Here is a 16,397-nt window from a genome sequence, read left to right as displayed (position 1 = left end):
CGCAGCACAGATAAGTCTCCCTGCCTTTATTGTGAACTCTCAAGCTTTCTATGCCAGATGCTTACTTATTTCTGCCTGTACCAGCAGAAGTGCTGATCCACTGGCTTGCCAGTCCTTAGCCAGCACAGAGGCTCACTCCCCACCCCCCTCCTTACCAAGAACACAGATAGCCATTCATCCCATGCTAAACAATACAGAGCATCTAAGCAAGCCTTCACCATTGGGGGGGGGGGCGTCGGGGAGAGAGGAGAGAAACAAAGACTCTTCTTATGGAATTGGAGCAATTAGTTCCACAGACAAGGGCAGGACAAAAGGGATGGAGCTTAAGTATTTGCCAGTTGGACCTCATATGTGACCCGATGGGTTTTGCATACAGCATACTATGAAGGGTTAGCACCATATGCTGGGAAGAACTGCAGCCTGCATTGCTTTCTAACCATTGTTTACTGACCCAGATTAACACACAACATGCTGCCCGTTATCCCATCTTCTTTTGGTGATCCCTAATGTATCCTTACTTCCCCAATGTCTTCAGTCTTCAGCCTGTTGACTTTTTTTCTTATTTGTAACCTGCCACCTCATGAGCTTAAGCACCTCAAGGTGCTTAAGACTGCCAAACAGCTTTCTGTTTTCTTCAGCTTGCTCAATGAAGCTGGTTCTGACAACGGGTCATGTGTTAAGTCTGCTGCTTATGTCAGAACATCAGCAAGGGCTCATGAAATGAGTTGGGCAAGCAGACAGGCACACATGCTTGAACTCTCTCCAACTTTGAACAGCTTCTCTGGTCAGAAACTCCCCTTTCCCCAAGACCAGTTTGAAGGTGGAGCAAGAGGAAGAGTGCACCAAGCCCCACCTGAAGGAGCGACTTAGATAGAAGATAAATAGAATCAGAGAATTGGAAGGGACCATAAGGACCATCTAGCCTTGCTCAACCCCCTGCAATGCAGGAATCTCACCCAACATGGGGCTCAAACCCACAGCCCTGAGATTAAGAGTCTCATGCTCTATCAACTGAGCTGTCTTCTGGTGTTGGCAACTGGAGTGCTGGTGGTGGAAGACGGTTGGCTTCCAAGTGATAGTAGTTCTACTTCCACAATTTTCTGTATTTGTTTTAGCTTTATGTGGGCATTTTCTATAGATCACTAAGCCCCGCAAAGACCTAGGAAGGGAAATAACCTCTGTTTACAAGTTACTGCAACAGCAATCCTGTACATAGTTACCTGGAAGTAGGTTCCATTATCCTCTATGAGACTTACTTCTAGGCAGAGAGTTCTGCTAAGAGCAACTTGCCCAAAACCATACCAGCAAGTCATTCTTGACAAAACTGAATTTGCTACTTTATTACTTACACACACACACACACACACACACACACACACACACTATACATTTTTATTGATGGTTGATGCATTTTGTTTTGTGTTTGTTGTATATTGTCCTGGGCTCCTTCTGAGACAGGATGGTTAGTAGAAGTCCTAAACAAAATGAGCAAACAAACAGATTGACTTACATTTGAGCAAAGGACTGCAAGTTGCAAGACCAGCAGACTTTTCAGCAAATCATCCTGTCTTCTACTGTTGCAATGGCAAGGCTAAAAAAGATACCTGAGGTAACTAACCACAGAACAGACCATTGCTAGTAAACATATTGCCATCCAAATGTTGTTGAATTACAACTTCCATCAACCTTGAACATCAGTTATGCTGGCTGAGGCCGATGAATGTTAAAGTCAACATCTGGAACAGACCATTTAGTCACTATTTGCGCACAATGTCAATACATTGGAAGACAGTCCAGAATTTATTAAAGCATACACCATGAAACTCTTGCACATTTTCAGTCTCCTAAAACAGACAGAAGCTTTGCTTCCAATAATGTAAACTCCACAAGAAATGTATAGACAAGGTCCATATGTTCTTCTCACAGTTTGCTTTCAGGGAATCACACACCAGAAATAAATTGCTACTGAAATATTAGTAAATATCTCCAATTACATTTCATACCCAATGTGAGCTCAAATATTCAAGCATATCACTGCTTGCTGTGGAATGGAACAAATCTCACCTTCAAATCCTTCCCATAGCAACAGCTAACAGTAGCATCAGCTAGCTTAAAAGACACTGCAGCGGTCCACTTCTTTCAAGAAGAATTGCCTGGATCCCTCCTTATTTAAACAATTCAATTACCAGCCTTGAATGCTTCTTAACAGCTGGAAAATAAGTTAGAAGTCCCTCATCCCCAAAAGCCCCTTTTTACAAATTCAAGGATGCATCAGTCTCCACCACCATCAGCCAAGATATGAATACAAGCATACCATCTTAAGCAGGGGTCAGCAAACGTTTTCAGCAGGGGGCCAGTACACTGTCCCTCAGACCTTGTAGGGGACCAGACTATATTTTTTTTGGGGGGGGGGAATGAACAAATTCCTACACCACACAAATAAACCCAGAGATGCATTTTAAATAAAAGTACACATTCTACTCATGTAAATAAAATAAAAGCACACATTCTACTCATGTAAAAATAAGCTGATTCCCATCCGCAGGCCGGATTTAGAAGGCGATTGGGCCGGGTCCGGCCCCCAGGCCTTAGATTGCCTACCCATGGTCTTAAGTCTTCCAAGCCAATTCTCGCACACACTCAAAGCATCCTCACAAGGCAATAAAGAAACCGTTGAGATCTGCAGAGTTATTTTGTTACAGAGACTGGTTTTCTTTGCAACTTTGAAGCTGAAGATGCCCTGCTGGTGCAAAGAAGATCGGCACACAGTAAGATGTTTCATAGGTCTACTTGCAACAGTTTTGTCTTAGGAGAGTGGAAGATTATGAATGAACACCAAAAATTTATGGGTAGCAGCTCCCAAACAGCTGGCCCTGTGTCAACTCTAAAGAAGGCAATGCATACCAGTGCATTAGCATGGCATGAGACACCACTTTTGACAATGTACATCTTTTTCAGCAGCAAAAGCCATCTTTGGTATCTGAATTAGAAGACCAGCATTGATACACACGATAGTTTTATGTGATTAAGAAACAGTGGGCATCGTTTTTATGAGTCTGGCAGTTGCCAAACTAGTAAGTAGTCAACTTATTCAACAACGAAACCAGCACCCTCATATGTAACAAGCTTGAAAGACGGATGCAGAATCATAAGTGTTGCAGAACATATTTTGGGTTTCTTGCTTGCTTGAACATTTGTCATTAAGCTTCCCTGACGGCTACAAACTTTAGAAAGAAAATTATTAGAAATATACTATGAATTGTTATGCTGTTCAAGTACCATGCAACCCAAGGCTGAAGACTTTAGCTTTACATATCTAAGAGAAACATCACTCACATGGTGATGGGGCTCACATCTGAATAAGCATGCTTAGAACTGGACTCTATACTGTTCAGTGGACATGAAAAAAATGAACAATCTCAGAAAACCACGCCATGCCTGACTCCTTTTTCCTAGTAGGGACTCTCAATTGTTGTAATATGGACCTTTGTAGTTGTTAGAGAGCCAATGTCCATAACTCCCTTTCCTGCCCTCTCTTGATCTAGGAAAATCTCAGAGAATAGTGAACCTTCCCTGCTTTTTATGAATTGAACAGCTAATTGATTTTCTAGTTCTATTCCTCCACAAAGCTTAGGATGTTTGTTGCAGTAGCTAAACAGAGACAACAGTCATACAGCTGACAGACTTGGGGGCCCAGCTGACTAGAGCACTTTTTGTTTACCATATTCTTCTAGGGGGAAAGGGGGGGGGGTTCATTGCTCTCTCCAGGGCACATTGTCAAAAATGAATACCATACTTTAAATGCAGGAAGAACTTCACTTTCTTCATCTTGCATAGGATCTCAAAACACATATAACTTGGTATCCCCATTTTTTATGGATGGGAAAAAACACCTTATTCCTTATCCAATTGATGTTAAACCAGATTGTTTATATCTGAAGCCTTATACACACTTACTTGGAAAGCTCACTGGACTCAATAGGCGGAATTCAGTCTAGTGCTAAGGAGATTGTTCCATCAGGACATGCATTTCAGCTTGCCAGATGGAGGAATCTCTCCTCTCCTCTACTCCTTCCAGCCACTGTTTTGGGTTACCCACAACACCTTCCACAAGCCAACTTGGGGGGCAGAGGGAGGACAGGGATGGAAAGCCCCATTGTGCCAGCAGACGTCCTTGTGCTGGCTTCTGCTAGTGGGATCCATTAGCCTTCTCCAGCCCAATGGGGTTTACTTCTGAATAAGTTTGCACAGGGGTCAAGCTGCAAAGCTGATCAATGTCAAGTCATAGGAGACCAGCAAACACATTATTGGTCAAGATGAGATTAGGACTCAAGGTTCAAGCTATTAAATTGAGTTATACAGTGTGAGTCCTTTAAAAGAGGCCCTGTGGATACAGAGCACACATGTTCCACAGGGCCTCTTTTAAAAGACTCACCCTGTACCAGCTTCGTATGGGCTTCTTCAGTTCATTTCACCACCACTGAGAGCTGCAGGTTGTCCAACTCTTCCTGCACTCGTGAGTTGGCTTTTCCTCTCCATAATGAATTGCTATTAGCGGCTTTATTTCCCATATTCAGGGCTCAGCTTTCCGTTGATTAAAAATGTAACACAGCTCAGCTGGATGCTTGTTCTGCAAAGAGCTGTAGTGATGCACCATTCTGAAGGTAGGGTTGTCATTTGTTGAGTGAGAGGGAGAGAGAGAGAAAGAGAGACCCACAATCAACAGTGGAAGATATCCCTGCCACTGTGCTGCAATCCAGCTTCAATCTGGCCTGCTGGCAGCGCAGCAACATGCACATTGCAAATGGATTACAAGTCCACTTTTTATGACTTAATAAAGCTTTGCCCACTATCAATGGGCATTAGGGCCTTAATCTCCTTAATCTTGGTGAAAATCCTCCACTTGTTGCCAAACATGGGCATGCCCAGCAGCAGCTGGTCTCACTTCTGCAGAATGCAAACTCTTTCCAGGTTCACATTTAGTTGAAGCCAGGGAACTGGAGCCAGGTTCAGATAGCCAGCTGAATGGATGGATTTTGCTTGCTCACACTTGACCATTGCCATCAAACAGCCCATCTTGCTTTACTTGGGGAAACAAATAGGCAGAGCATATCTCTGGTGAACTGGTGCCAAAGCCCACATACTCCATCATCACTAGTGGTAATTGGTTGTAATAATGTCTAGAATGCCATCAAATTGTGCATCTGCTGGTAGAATCCATGTCCTTCTCAGCAGGCAGCCCACAAGCTACACAGCAGCTAGGAAGCGGTGAGAGGGGAAGAGTTAAAACCTCTCTCCCTGTGAGCTGCATCTGCATGAAGATCACTCCCCTAATTAGGCATGGGAAAAGCCCTCATGCATGTGGATTTCAAGTTCCTCACCCCTGATCTAGGTCACTAGGTGATAATATAAAACACAAAATACATAACAACAACAAAAACAAGAATAACCCAATAATTCCCCCTTCCCCAACATATTTTAAAAGGGAATTGGATGTCAATCAGCCAAAGGCCTGGTTAAACAGGAATGTTTTTGCCTGGCACCTAAAGGTGCATAATGAAGGTGCCAGGTGAACCTCCCTGGGGAGAGCATTCTACAGATGGGAAGCCACTGCAGAAAAGGCCTTTTCTTGTGTTGCCACCCTCCAGACCTGTTGTGGAGGAGGCACGTGAAGAGGGGCCTCAGAAGATGGTCTCAAGGTCCTAGCATGTTCACATGTAGAGAGGCGGTCCTTGAGGTATTGTGGTTCTGAGATGTTTAAGGCTTTATAAGTCAAAACCAGCACTTTGAATTGGGCTTGGAAACTAATTGACAGCCAGTGCAGTCAGATCAGGATTGGTGTAATATGCTCAGTATTAAGTACTGAAATGAAAGCATCACATATAGGGGGCAAGGAATCCATCACCACACACACACACACACACACACACACACAGTCTAATTCCGCAACAATTAAACAACACTGAGGATTGATGTCTGCTATGCTGTTTTCACCATTTCCCATTGCACTGTTGTGACTCCAGGAAAAATGGATGAAGCTGGAGAAAGAGCTGTCAAATGCTACCTTTTCTTTTGGGGATGAAGAAAAAGCAACACATTCCTAAGGAATGAGCCAGAGCCAGCTGGCTGACCCTTTGCTATGAAGGAAGGAGAATATGTCCCACAGATCCACACCTCCAGCCTGATTCATGCACAACAGCTAAAATGGACTGTATCAATAGCTTCATAAACCACTCCGCAACACAACTGCTGCTATATTGGCACCAGGGGAAAAGAAACAACATTGACAAGCCAATGTTTCTATAGATGCATCTTATGTTTTGTGAAACAGCATGAGAAAGCATGCGCCACAAAGACAAGCAGCAAAGAAATTGGCAATGTTTCAAACAAAGTGATCAGCAGAGTGAACAGTGAACTGCTTTCTAGAAGGATCTCAAGAGCAGTTGCCAATGGAATAGGGTCTGCTATAGTACGTGGAGGAAGCCTAAAAGCTTTGTACTCAAAATACCTTGGTATTTTGGAAACTCTGCAGAGAAGGAGAAGAGGAGAGAGGGAGAAACAGTCCTGGAAGTTTTACTAACATTTTAAGAGGTTGTCATAACTGATTGACACCACACTCATAACAAATGGCACAGGCTCTGATTTCATTGTTCTAATTGTTGTTATAATCTCTACTTGAAAGAAAAAAATATAAGTAAAAATATCCAGGGTTGTTGTTGTTGTTTTGCTAAAAATGAGCATCCAAGCTTTGACAGCTTAAAATGTTGCTCAATCAGTCCTTGGTGTGGGAGAACACTCAAGCTTTACCTTGTTAACACAGGGTATAGCAACATTTAAGAATATTTACTCTGAAGAACACACACAGCACCTAACTCTGTGCAAAATGGGGCTGTTAGTTACCTACCTCTTGGAAAGCATTAGCACAGATACTTCTAGTTACCAGCTGCCTCATGGAAGCAACATCCAGATTTTGAAACTGGATATGGTGCAATATTTCTCTCTCTAGGTTTCGTGTTTCATAAGTAGGGCCTGTGTAATATATTGATATATCGTCCAGGACCGATATGTGGGAGCAGACCACATTGACAGCTTCACTCAGTGGTATTCACTGGTGAAACCATCACACCTCCTGAGCCTCTCTGCCTCCAGCGCCCAACGCGCTGAGGGAAAAGCAAACTAGCTGGGAGCTGGAGCCCCATGAGGCGCTGGGGTGAAAGCGCCTCAGCTCCCCCAGCATCTTGCTGGCTGAGGCCAATGCAGCTTTTCTCAACATTGTGGTATATCACCAAACCACAATGTTTGGCTGATGATACACCGCGATGTTGAAAACCCAACATCACCCAGCCCCATTTGTAAGCCACTCAGAGAATTTTATGGAAGAATGGAGTATAAATACCTAAAATAAAAATAAAATGATAAACACAACAACCAACTCTTAGGCAATTGTGCCTCCGTACAACCCCAAGTGCAAAGAACAATGACTCTCTCTCTCTGCGTTGTTGCTGTAAAATTAGACTCACAAGAAAATAAAACCACCCAATAGAATAATATGCATTTGTTCTGCTGAGCACAATAATAATCTGTTCTACTTTGTCAAAAACAGCTTATTTTCAGAGGCTGCCATACTGCATTCTTCTGGTGGTTTTCCATCACTAATGCTTCAATCCTTGGCTCATTCTAGCCCACTATAATATGCGGGGCTGATTAAAGACTTCTCTGTGATAAGCAGATTGAGGGTAGCAGTCTAAAACTGCACCCCTCAGTTCACTGACTCAAGGGTAAGCCTACTAACATAGTGGCTCTATTCTGGAATAAGGCAAGGGAATTTGGCTGCACGCACACTAACCCACCTGCAGCATAAAAATGTAGTTTTGCTCAATCTGGAATTGTTCGGGCTCATCCCCAGCATGCTGCTTTTGACCTAGAATGATTCTAGATTCTTATCTGTGCCCTACGCAGCTCCTGTCCCATTTCATGAGATATGGAATCACAGATCTCCAACCTGCTGACCTCCTGAGCTTTGTGGCTCCAGCCTCTCCTTTTGGCAGCTGACTGGCTGTTTTCATTTGCAGTGACAAATGAGTTGTTAAAGGTTTCCTGTTTATCTCCATGGGGTGGCACCAGATGCTGAATGTGTGCTCTTGTGTAGAATATTTATCCCACCCGCTTCCTTTGGAAGCACTTCCCTGGGAAACTCAACACACACTCCCCCTTGTCGCATAGTCAGCTCCTGACAACAGGGCCGGAAGGCCTGAGTCTGTATGACGCTGGGCTGACCTCAGAGCACTAGCTCATTTTGGTCCCTCATACGCAAGTTGTGAAATGCGTCCATCTGCCCCCAAGACTGGAGAAACTGGTGGAATCAGTTTTCCTCTCCCATCACTTTACACATCTTGAAATGGGCTGAAGTCAAAAGCATGCAAACAAAGATGAAAATATTCCTCTCACTGGTCCATGAAGGCCTCAGTCTGCCATCCCATGCCTTCCATAGCAGTCAGTACTAAAAAGAAAGGCAGAGCACACCAGGACAGCAATCTCTCTCCTCACTGTTGCAGTCTACCTTTTCCAGATAGGGGAAGGCTTCACACCCAAACCAGCATTGCTGCCAGTCACACATTCTCTTGCCTTTGAATCAGAGAACCAGACCCGGAAGTGGCTTCATCAGGGCAGCTTGACAAGCCATAAATCCCACTCAGTATCCAGGCCTCCATATATTCCAACAATGTGCCAAACTCTGCTGGGCTTTTTTCTTTAGGGAAAACTTTCTGTGAAAGATGTGCTTTTCCCTCCTCCCTCCTTTGCAGAAGTGGAGAACTTGGTGGGTGGGAAATTAATTTATCATTTAGCTTAAGCAAGCACCCTAAAAAAAGCCCTGTTCTCCAGCCTCACAATGTCGCATGGTCACTCCAGGAAGCCCTGCTAGGCTGACATCTTGTCTGCAAAGAAACATGGGGCTTTTTGAACTAAGCAAGCAGAGCCCTCAGCCACCTTATTAATTCCAAGGGTAAGCACAAACCCATCTGCCTCTTCCCTTGAAATTTATTTGATTTGATTATTTTATTTCTTTATAGCTAAGTTCTACCTCCTTTTCTGGTAGCAACGTTGCTTTGCCTCTATTTTGAATGGGCAAAATAAAGGTCATCTGAAGGTTTGCCACAGCACTAATATACTCTAACAATCTATGGAATTAATAGTGTATTCCATTTCCTAATTCACACACACACACACACACACACACACACACTTCCTAAGGTGCCCAGACCAAGAGATTCCAGAGTTTCTCAGGAAAACCTTTACAGTCTGGAAACATTTAATTTAACCTGTTGTAACTTTAACTCATTCATTCTTGCCCTTCTCTCAAAACACTTTGTAAGTGCTGCTCTCTCTCAGCTCCTACCCTTGGTACCCTTTAAAGATAATCTGCATGCATGCATACACATACACAGAAACAAACAAACAAACAAACAAACAAACAAACCATTGCTTCCTCTAGCCGTAGTTTCAGAACTCCCCTTCTAATCTGTTCTAAATTTACTGCATCCATTATGTCACACCTAATTGAATAGGCCAGGCTGCTTCATCACCCCCTTCACATTTCCCCCCCTTTTCACTCTTCCCTCAGCCCCTGCACATCTGGGGAAGCGCCATACTGACTATCCATCTCTTTAGCATCTCCAACAGAAGGCCCCTGGGGAAGGGAGTGGGAAAAGGACTGTTCATATGGTGATTGTTCAATTAGGGGGAAACAAAGGGAGAATTCTGAGCAACTGTGGCTGACTGACCTCTAGGAACAGGCAGAGCAGCTAGTTTCCAAAGGAATACAGTGTAGCAAAAGACTCAATTTCTGTTGCATTTTTCTGTTGCACTCTCTCAATATTACCTAACCAAGCCTCCCCTACTCTGAAGTAATAGTAAAACTCAACAAGAAGGGTTTAACAAACAAAGATAACTGGGGTGGGGTTTTTTTTTGCAACTTTAAAAATAATATTTTCGGCATAGACAAAGCAACAGGAGGGCAACCCATTTGTTGAGGCAGAAGCTCCCATGGCCCAGAGCTTGCTCTGTCCAACATATGTCATGTTATTTGTGGATTAACAAACAGATACATAACACACACACACACCAGAGCTTAGACAGAAGGTCTAACAAGTGTGGTGGCCACGATGTGGAGTGGGTATGACCTACTTTCAACTGGCAGTGAATCAGCAGAGCAAGATGAAGAGAATACACAAACCCCTAAGAGAGACAGTTACTTTCTGTTGTAAATAGTCATGTGCACACTGCAGTTTTATAGATTTCTCCTCAGAAGCCCGCCATGCTGAGTTTAAAGGTGACTTAATCCCAACTAAGTGTGTATAGGGAATGGAGCCTTACGTCTCTGTTGAACCCAAGTTGGAAAATGTCAAACCTGCAAATGAATTCCAACTCAGCAGGCTCACGCTGGGATCTTATTTAGAAAGAGCAATCCAGCTTGTTCAGTTGGAGATGGATGCTGTACTTATACGGGTTCTTCCTTGTTAATGAAATATCTGTTCTAAATTACTATACTGAATCTGGAACTTCGTGTTGAAGACAGCACATGGCACCAGGAGAGAAACACATTATTATGTGAAGGCACAATGGGATATTTGAGGGGACCACATCCTTTATATGTCTCATATGAGGGAGCTGAGGACTGGAAGAGGGAAGAATTTGAGTGCAGCATGGAGCAAGGGACACTGACATATTCTCTTTCACTGCCTACCTTAATGCCACACACCCATTTCCCCCCTCTTCAAGTCTTCCTTCTCTCCAAGTCTTCTCCAAGTCTCAAGTCTTGAGAGCTAGTGTGGTGTAGTGGTTAAGAGCGGTAGACTCGTAATCTGGTGAACCGGGTTTGATTCCCCACTCCTCCACATGCAGCTGCTGGGTGACCTTGGGCTAGTCACACTTCTTTGAAGCCTCTCAGCCTCACTCACCTCACAGAGTGTTTGTTGTGGGGGAGGAAGGGAAAGGAAATTGTTAGCCGCTTTGAGACTCCTTAGGGTAGTGATAAAGCAGGATATCAAAACCAAACCCTTCTTCTTCTTCTTCTGACTTTCTTTCTCCATCACCAGAGCCCTAAAACTGTCTCCCTCTCACACCTTCCTATTTCCCATATTTTCTGTCATTCCTTTAAGTGTCACCTTTATCCCCACCCAATTCCACCTGCTCCTTCCCCAATTCTTCCTCTCTTTTCTCCCCTGTCACCAGAGGACCAGAACTGTCACACACCCCTTTGCTCCCCCATCAAGACCTTAACTCCCACAAGTCATTTACTGCAGTCCCTAACTTTCTCCCTCCTGCCTCCTCCTCTTTTCCCCACCCCTGTCTTTAGAACTTTGGGAAACAGCCAATGAAAACAGCACAATGGCATAGATTAGTGCAAATATAGTATAGAGAAAAACACCTGCCTGTCATGCTGAGGCATGACAGCCACTGTGAAAGGTGAGGAACCTTGATTCATATTATTATTCCCATTTTAATTCCTGCATTTCACATAAATAATCTCAATAATCATCTCAGTACGCCTTTAAGGCAGGCAGGCATGCTCGTTGGGATTTTCCCCCAGACCATAATCTCCTGAATGCAAAATGTACAGGTACTGTTCTTCTCATTTGTTCTGTGCGAAACTAGCTTGCTTCCACCTTTCAGTGTTTTTAGGCAATGAATTCCTAGCAATGAAATCCTAGAAAGCTAGAGTGAAACACTCATTGTTATCTAAGTTCTTGGTTTGTTTTTAAGCCTTTTCTGCTTATCTTCTCTGGTGGGGAAGTGATCACTGTCCCATGGGGGGGGGGGAGAATTTTCTGAGTTTCTAAACATCTTTAAAAGTACTTTGTAAATGCCACTAAAGTCCACTATTATTATATTGCAGGGAGCAAGACTGTGGCCGAGAAGGTGTGAGTTATGCCAACCCTACAAAGAAGCCCAGTGTTGTGATACACTACCCACACCCTTCCTTAAGCAACATGAGTATGACAACTCTGGAGTGTAGTCCAGTGTTGTTAACCTGGTTTTGTTTTATTTCTTTAGGGAAATGCATTGGGGTGAGGTGTTGTGAAGTTAATTGTAGCAGCAGTGCAATTAGTTACGGGCTACAGGAGGTGAACGGAGTCAGGGTGGGGATGAGGGTTTCAGTTGCATTGTCCGGATGCCAGGTCTACCTAGCAGGTCAACCCGCTGTGAACCTATGGAGCTGTACAGCTGGAAAGAAGTTTATCAGAGGCCAGCTCTACCCAGGCCTCACCACTGATCAGTCACCAGATCTGCCAGAAATATTCAACCTTCTCAAGACGCTAGTTGTGTGTGTTCATTTATTTGGCATATTTGCTTTGTTGCCCACTTGGGGGGGAAATATTGCTCTCTCCAATGTAGGCAGCTTATCTGCCTAATTTGGCAAGGTAGGATTTGAACTGAAGTGTTCCAAACTAAATTCCCACCTTCCAGCCCAGTTCTTATCATTTAGAATAAAGTAATTCTCAAACATCAATAGCACTTCAGAGTGGTTGGACGCAATTAAATCATTTGAAATGAATTTTCCCACTTGTTTGTGCACAAAGGCCCCTTTCCGTGGAAGCTCATTAAATACCTGTAATGAATATTCCCATTACAGATGCAAAGCTTAGGTTAATCTTAGAAACCAAGTTGCACACTCATACAGGATGTTTACTCAGAAACAACCCTCACTGCATGTGTGTGGACTTACTCCCAAGTGTGCACAGGCTTCAAGACTTTAACTGCTGTGCAACGCCAACCACTCTCAAATGCTGAAGGACATGTTATTTGCTGGCAAATCCTCTCCTGTACACAAAGGACTGAAGACACTCCCCCAAGTTTCATACATGCTGGTGTGGGAGATTTTTCTTCCTCTCTGTGCCTTCCTTCCTTTTTTATTCCCTTTATCATGGAGTAAGCATTTTGTAGCCTGGGGTATCTGACGCTGCTATTTTGCTATAGGAAGAAGGCAGTTTACATCTTTACTTTACCTTCCTGCTAGTGGAATGCCCTTCAGCCACAGCTTGGAGGCTGGCCTGTTAGTAAAAACGGCACAAACATCTCTTGGCACGGGGCAATGTGTGCACAATCTCTCTGGAGCTTTTTCAAACTATGAGCTAGCTTAGTTCTTTTCTCTCTTACTTGTTTCAAAGGCTCCTTCAACCAAGAGGCGGGCCAACGCTTATTCCCCACATGGAGAGAGAACCCAGAAGCTTTCACTAGCTCTAATTGAAACAGGGATGATCAATACACAAAAGGTTTAATGAGCTTCCTCTTACAAGGCACTCCTACAAACATAGTTCAAACAAGCTTCTTCCTTTTTCAAAAGGCTAATTTATTTCCCATCGCCTGCAGGCTTCAGATCTAGCTTCTTAAGGCGTAATACGCCTTATGTTATTTATAAACTGTATAGGCTGCTTTTGGGGGCACAGCACACAGTAAGGCAACTTACATTATGATATACACACACAATACAACAACAATCTCCCCTCAGTTCAAGTCCAGTAACTTTGCTACAAAACAACAAGGGTATGATTGTAGAGTGGACTAAAGGAAGGGGATTACAAGGCCAAGACCACTCTTGTGTCTCCTCCAAAATGAAAGGAAATGCACTAGAGAAATGCAACAAGATAATGCTCCGGCAGCCACCACATTTATGCAAATTAAGGATGCCTAAAATATCCTGATGAGTTTGCAGCTCATCCGGCTTTTATCATCTGCACAGAACCATCAGTGAACATGGCACCTTACAGAGAAATATAGCAAATAAAGAAAAAGGACAGGTCTCTGCCTCAAGGAGCTTCCAGTCTAGATTTTGAAGTATGAAACAGCTGGGAGGGAATGGAACAACAGAGGGAGATGGGGGGGGGGAGGATATGAGATACTACATTGAATCGACACAAGCAAATGATATTACACATGCTTAAGCATCATTTTGCTCGAAGAAAGGGACTGAGATATCGAGCCAACATTTTCACAATATGAAGTTTGAGAAGGGATTTGAATGAAGAGGGAGATTTGCCTTCAGTAGTAAAAAAAAAACCCCAAAAAACACAACCTACCCATTCCTGCTAGGAAGAAAAGATTTGGCATGCAAGACTCAGTAACTGCAATCTGTCTCCCCATCAGCTAGGAACAATGGCACAATTAGAATCCCAGCTGCACATACTCAGCCTCTTGTCCTGGCTTGTTATAGGGATAGGAGGAACGGAAAAGAAAGTTGTTATTCCTTCATGGAGGACACAGGAGGTCCCAGTGGGTCCTGCACTAGATCAGGTCAGGTTCATCCCAGACTCAGCTTTGTTAGCATGAGAAGATAGGGGAAGCATTTTTCCTTTCCCACTGGGAAAATTAAAGCAAGGATGTCAGTTTCATACACAAGAGAAGTTTTGAGTTTAAGGGAAAGTTGTTTTTAGATTTGATTTGGGGAAGGTGTGCCGGCATATGCAAACCCTCTTCTGGAAGTGACTGCAGAGGGCACCTACCAGCGAATGCAAACAAGCCACGCACCTTGGCACTGCATGGATTAGTGCCCCCCTTCAGAAACCACAGGGCCCATACTGCTCCCTTCACTCCACTCCACAACTGTGAATGGACAAGTTTGCATTTCAGGTCTATTCCCTTCCCTTCCTACATTCCCTTCTCATTCTCAGCTTGCAAAAAAGGAAAAGAAAGGAGCAACTGCAACTCCCTCCCACCCCCACCCCTGTGCACTCCATGTGGTTATTTTGGCAAAACTGCAAAGACTTAAAGGTTAAAGAAGCACATTTTGGGATGGAAAGAAGTGTACGATAGCTGCAAAACAGCCTTGCCCCCCCCTCCAAGAATAAAACAGGCCTCAGCATCCCCACACCCACCTTACCCTGCTGGCCCCATGGCACACAGTAGGCCTCAACACAAAGGCCTGCATATACATCGTATTTCATTGCAAAGTTTGCCCAAAGGGAAATGAGTTTTACAAAGGTTGGGTGGTTGCCATTTGATCCATTCCCAAATGAAGCCGCACTGCATGTTATTAAATAATTAACTTCCGACGCCCCTCCTTCAACCAAGAAGGGGCACCAGATAGACCCTTACTATAAAGAAACACCCCATACATCCCAATACACAGAATACTTTGCCCCACAGCAATCCTGTCCCCGTAACTCCCGTACTCTAAAATTCCTTGTCAGAACAGTTTATTCCTTTTCAGAACAGTTTATTTGGAAACCTCTCTGCCTCCGTCTCTCCTCCAACACACATTAAAAACAAGGGGAGGGATATACATCCCCATTTTCTGTTTCCTACAACCCACCCCCCATAAGTGGCAGAGCCCCAGCAGTACTGATGAACATAGCAAAACCCAGAGCGGGCAGAGAGAGGAAGAAGTTCCCGGAGGAACAGTTAGCAGAGTTTAAAAACCCAGGCATGTACAAGTCCAGCACACCTACCTCTGGGGCTTATGTTCTGCAAAGACAGGAAAACCCAGGCACTCACACTGTGCTTTCTCAAGCCAGATGGCTAGATAATAAGTAGTAAAGGGGAGGATGGGTTTGGGAGGGGGGGTGGATTACAGTGAAGTTTTGTCCCTTCTCTTTAGAGTGCAACGTACACTATGTGGAGAGAGGAAAAACTGGGGGTGGGGTGGGGAAGCCTCAGAGGCAGAAATTAGCACACTCGGCTCCATTGGCCAAATATTTACAAAGAGATAGCTGTGAGGCACAAAGCCCTTTTCTTTCTGCAGCGAAGAAATCTGGTCAAGACATGGAAACTGAATTCCCCTAGTCCCTGGTTCTCGCTAGTTCCAGGGTCCTAGACATGAGGCTCACACGCTTTCTGCACCCTTGTCCTTCCCTCCCCACCCACCCCCAAAAAGCCACGCCATGCCACATCACACCAGGCACCGCTAAACCTGAATGGGAAAGAAGCTGGAATCCTTCCTTCCTCGCAAATCCAATTGCCTTGTCATAAAACAGCCCACAAAACACAAGGATTTCTTTCCTTCCTCCAGCCCACCCTTCCTGCACCCCCCCCCACCCTGCACAAAGCCAGAATGGCAACGCAACCTGAGGCAGGAAGTGGGGAGGAGAGAGAGAAAGCAACCTATCTGCAGTTGCAGTGCAAAGGGGTAGGAGAAAAAAGTTTGAATTATTTCAAAGAACAAAGGCAGTTTTGAGGAGACTCACCCAAGCAGCTGAAAACTCTCTTATTCTCCTGGCTGTGTTAGCAGAGAAAGACCCGCCCCCTCCAGGGTCACATGGTTCAGAATGCTAGTCAATGATCAAAGGAGCATTGTCATTCTCTGAATAATGAGCATCCCACAGTGCAATGGAGGTAGGCAGAAGCTGGGAGTGGGGGATAATTGCTGCCCAGGGGTGAGGATAGCAAAGCCAGAGCGGCTA

The 16,397-nt window shown here is 44.3% G+C and overlaps 1 protein-coding gene across 8 annotated transcripts in view; it reads right to left on the bottom strand.

The window, feature by feature from the left end:
- SEPTIN9 (septin 9) overlaps positions 1–16,397 on the bottom strand; it is a 207,953-nt gene that overhangs the window by 34,658 nt on the left and 156,898 nt on the right. The window contains exon 1 of one of the 8 annotated variants that reach the window (XM_083428478.1): positions 16,182–16,324. The exons of 6 other annotated variants lie outside the window; for them this stretch is intronic. The gene's annotated coding sequence lies outside the window, so the exon portion shown is untranslated. Of the gene's footprint in view, positions 1–15,446; positions 15,469–16,181; positions 16,325–16,397 lie in introns of those variants that run through there. One more of the 8 variants, XM_083428479.1, reaches the window with a different exon arrangement.

Source organism: Podarcis tiliguerta (assembly GCF_965153285.1).
Source record: "Podarcis tiliguerta genome assembly, chromosome: 2".
NCBI classification, from domain to species: domain Eukaryota; kingdom Metazoa; phylum Chordata; class Lepidosauria; order Squamata; family Lacertidae; genus Podarcis; species Podarcis tiliguerta.
The sequence above is the reverse complement of the archived record's forward strand: the minus strand, read 5'-3'. Positions and strand labels throughout refer to the sequence as shown.